Here is a 5,000-nt window from a genome sequence, read left to right as displayed (position 1 = left end):
TTTTATATTGCCGCCTTCATTATTTTATATATATGTGTGTGTGTGAGTGTAGGTGTGTATATATACATATACATACATACATATAATATATATATGTATATATATATATATATATATATACATACACACATACATACATACATACATACATACATACATAATATATATATATATATATATATATATATATATATATAATATATATATATATGAAACTGGATATTATTTACTAACCTGAATATTACAATTGTCAATTTCAATCTGAGAAGACCCCACCAGCTTTAATTAGGGTAATGCAAACATCCCATGAATCCACGCTAATTGTGCTGATACACTCCATCCCGTGTTTATTTTTCTTACAAGGATTCAGAGGAAAGCTGTATTAAGAAGTCTTGTTTGTGAATACTGTGTTAATGGAGAGCACTATTCTGGAAAGTCTCCTGTCTTTTTTTTTATGTATAAAATAATAAAAGTGATTAATTTTCGATAAAGCCACAGTACAAGGAACAATGGAAATAGAATAGAATAAAACAGGACGAACCAGAGAAAGATAAAGAACATTGGTAAGGAAGAAAGAAAAAAGAAAGGAAGATATTAAAGAGACAAAGATCGGAAGAACAAGCGAAGTAGTAAAGTAATTAAATAGAAAGCAATACAGAAAAAAAATCCTTCCGCAAATTAACATAGGAAGAAAGAAGGAAAGAAAAATAAAATAAAATAAAATAAATGAATAAAGTAAACTATGCGTTCAATGCCTTGTCACCTTAACGGAGCCTGCAGAGGAAAATTCGGGCGGCATTATGTCGGATTTAGAGTAGATGCGTCCAGTATTGGAAAATAAATTTCCTCTCTTGCAATAGAGGGTTAAATGCCTCTGATTTGCTGAGCCAGTGAAAAACTATTACATCCCGGCATTATATATATATGAATGCCCAATCAGGCACATTTAACCCCTATCTACGCGAGAGGAAATTTATTCGTTAGTCATGACTCCGTTCACCTCAAATCTGACAATGATGTCGCCCATATTTTTTATATGAATCTCGAGAAGGCCTTTCGCTGAACGCTTAATTTGCCTTGCTCTCCATATTTGTTTGTTTGTTTCTCTCTTTCTTTCACTCTCTCTTTCTCTCTTACTCTCTCTTTCTTTCTTTCTTTCTATTTCTTTCTTCTTTCTTTCTTTCTTTCTTTCTTTCTTTCTTTCTTCCTTTCTCTTTCTTCTCTTCTTTCTTTCTCTTTCTTTCTTCTATCTTCCCTCTTCTTTTTACTTCTTTCTTTCTTCTTTCTTCTTTCGATCTTTCCCTTTCTTTCTTTCTTTCTTTCTTTCTTTCTTTCTTTCTTTCTTTCTTTCTTTCTTTATCTTCCCCTTTTCTTTCTCTCTTTCTTTTTATTTCTTTATTCTTTATTTTCTTTACTGTCTTTCTTTCTTTCTTCTTTCTCGTCTTTCTTTCTCTCTCGCTCTTTCATTCTCTCTCTCTTTCTTTCTTTCTTTTTCTCTCTCTCTCTCATTCTTTCTTTCTTTCTTTCTTTCCTTTTTCGTTCTCAATTTGCGTTTTCTTTCTTCCTTTCTATTTACATATTTATTCTTTTTTCTTACTTTTGTTATCTATCTATCTATCTATCTATCTATCTATCTATCTATCTATCTATCTATCTATCTATCTATCTATCTGTCTGTAGTCTGTCTGTCTGTCTGTCTGTCTGTCTGTCTGTCTGTCTGCGAGGTCTGTCTGTTCTGATCTATCTATCTATCTATCTATCTATCTATCTATCTATCTATCTAATTTTTCTCTTTCTTACGTTATTACTTGTACTCCAACTCTTTTTTACTACTTTTCTTAAATTTTGTTTAACATATCTTTTTTCTTGTTGCTACCTCTTATAGTCGATGTTGTTGTTATTGTTGCTACTGATACAACGCAAATAATACGTTTTTAGTTACTACTACATCTGTAGTATTGTATAGTAGAAAATGAATGCAAAAGATAGTTTAACCTTTCAAAACCTTCGCCCAACTTCCTCTCTTGCTGAGTGGACGACGAAGACGACGCCATTTTGAAAATTCTTTCATGTTTCAAAAATTTCCTTCTAAAATTTTGCTCCGTAGGGCAAGTAACAAAAATAGTCGATCAGCTACTTATGGTTCTGATCAACTATAAAATCAACAAAAAAAGACTTCTAAAAAGAAAAAAAAAAGGCACAAACACACGGATTTTCCGAAACACATCCAGTTCCGGAGATAATCAACAACAAGAATAACAGCAACAACAATAATAATAATTGTTTTCAATTCTTGCACGAGGCCAGGAATATGGGGAGAGGCAAGTCGGTTACATCGACCCTAATGTTTATCTGGTACTTATTTTATCGACCCCAAAAGAATGAACGGCAAAGTCGACCTTGGCGTAAGGTCGGAAGAAATAACTATTTCTTTACTACGCACAAGGGGCTAAACACAAAGGAGACAAACAAGGACAGACAGACGGATTAAGTCGATTATATCGACCGCCAGTGCGTATCTGGTACTTAATTTATCGAGCTCGAAAAGATGAAAGGCAAAGTCGACCTCGGCGGGATTTGAACTCAGAACGTAACGGCAGACGAAATACGCCCGGCGTGCTAACATTTCTGCAAGCTCGCTGCCTTAGTTCCAGAGATGATCAACAACAAGAATAACAGCAACAACAATAATAATAACTGTTTCCAATTCTGGCACGAGGCCAGGAATATGGGAGGGGCAAGTCGGTTACATCGACCCTAGTGTTTATCTGGTACTTATTTTATCGACTCCGAAAGAATGAACGGCAAAGTCGACCTTGGCGTAAGGTCGGTCGGAAGAAATAGCGCTAAGCATTTTGTATGGCGCAGTAAAAATTCTGCCCGCTCGCCGCCTTGTTATTAACGATAATAATAATAAAACCACAAACCACACACACACACATTGGAAAATGAAAACAAATAAATAATAACTGATAGTAACAATAATAACAACAAAAAAAAAACGAGAATAAAAAAACACACTGTTGCTGAAAACAAAATTTGAAAAAGAATAAAGATTTTATCAAACAAATGTTCGAAATATAACCACTTCTTCGTGGATTTTAGTTGTTGGATTGAGGAAAGCTTATAGAAAATAGAGGAATACGTGGATTAGTTTTGATAGGGAAGGAGAGAAAGAGAGGGAGAGAGAGAAAGAGGAAGAGAGAGAGAGAAAGAGAGAGAGTGAGTGAGAGAGAGAGAGAGAAAGAGAGATAGATAGAGAGAATGGGAAATAGTGAGTTGTGTGGTTAGTATTTAAACTGTCTCCTTTTCCGCAATCAGTTATCTGAAAATGTGCGTGAGGTCATTATCTATTCTAATTCTAAATCTAAAATGTCTTCCTTGGTGTTAGCGTCATTAATGGAGTCGGAATGATTATTTTAATTGCTATTTGTTTATGCTTTTATTTTATCCCAAGATGCTCTTCAAAAGCATTAAGTTCAGCGCTATTAAACCATAATGAGCAGAGCGTAGAAGACTAAGCGGTATAGCCGCGTGGCTAAGAAGTTCGGGTGGTAACCAAGTTATTACAGGGTTTTTATTTTATTACACAGTACCTTCGAAACAAACGACTGCCATTTTCTCGAGTTGATTAATGCCTTACGAGATGGAAATCGTGCGGAAGTCTGTCGTATATTCTTTTATCATCTCTAGCCCGAGTGATGTGGAGACACACATGCATATATCAGCGAACGATGTAAACATCGGTGAGAAAACCGAAAAACCAGTGCTTCGTGAGCGAAGTTCCCCTGCGATATTTGCTCAGCTGCGAATTATAGGTACTCCTGTCAATCTGACCGCCAGAAAAGCAGTAATCACCTGGAAGCATGTAATAAACAATACTATTGTTTACTAATCTCTATATATAAAGCTGAAGTTGTCTGTGTATGGCAGGTTTGGTAGCCTTCAACTAACACTATTTCCTCCGAGACCCTGCGGCGCAAGTTGACCAAAATTGGGAGTATGATAGAAGAAGGCTTGCTCTTCCTTCCGTAGAAGAAAAAATTCAAATCGGACCATGTTAACACCAAAAATTATTTACATAAAAAAGGTGCTTTTTTTCTATGAAAATCCCCATTTTTTTACGATTTTTTGACTGCTGTGTTGCCATTTTTCGGTGTATAACCAGAAAAATGTTAACTTAAAGAGAACAACAAACTACAAAATGCAAAAATTTTACTTTTCAAAACTTCCAATTCTAAAGGGTCGAAACAAACCCGAGCAACGACGGGCGATACTGCTAGTTATAATTAAAAAGGTGATTAATTAAATCAAAGAAAAATCCAGTTTCGATTTTAGGTGATAATAGAAACTGCTGAATGTCATTCGGTAAGTTATGAATGTCACAAAATCCTGTTTTATGGGCTCGGCAGCACGCTGTGTCCTTGTGCAAGGAACTTATTTTACATTGCTGCAGTTCACTCAACTAAAAAGACAGATTATCTTCGCGACGAACTAGCATCATTATCTGAAAGAAGTCTTGTGCTGACAGTTGCTTAAATGCGACAGGAACTAGAATAAGCTCCGGTGTAATCGGAGCTTATCCCTGTCAACTTGAGACAGGCTTCAGTTTTTTGTTTTTAATTTTTATCCCAGTCTAAAGAAGCCTCTATAAAAAGTTTATGTCGTGTGTACAGAAGCGAGAAATCAACTGTTGGTTAACTATATTCCTATTTGTTTGATAAACGTCATTCATTTCCTTTATCGTACGCTTTACCGCTTCCGACGGTGGAATGTCAGAATCGTCAGGGCGTCAGATAAAATGCCTTGCGGTATTTATTTCGGCTTTTTATGCTCTGAGTTCAGTTTCCATTGAGGTCAGCTTTGTCTTTTAATCCCCTTATGGTCGATAAAATAAAGTACAAGAGTCTGTGTTAGAAGCAATTATATGGTACGAAAAAAGCGATGCAGTTCCTGTAGACATTTGCATATCACAACCTGAGAGATTGATTAGAACACTG

Source organism: Octopus sinensis, linkage group LG1 (assembly GCF_006345805.1).
Source record: "Octopus sinensis linkage group LG1, ASM634580v1, whole genome shotgun sequence".
Classification (NCBI taxonomy): Eukaryota; Metazoa; Mollusca; class Cephalopoda; order Octopoda; family Octopodidae; genus Octopus; species Octopus sinensis.
The sequence above is the reverse complement of the archived record's forward strand: the minus strand, read 5'-3'. Positions refer to the sequence as shown.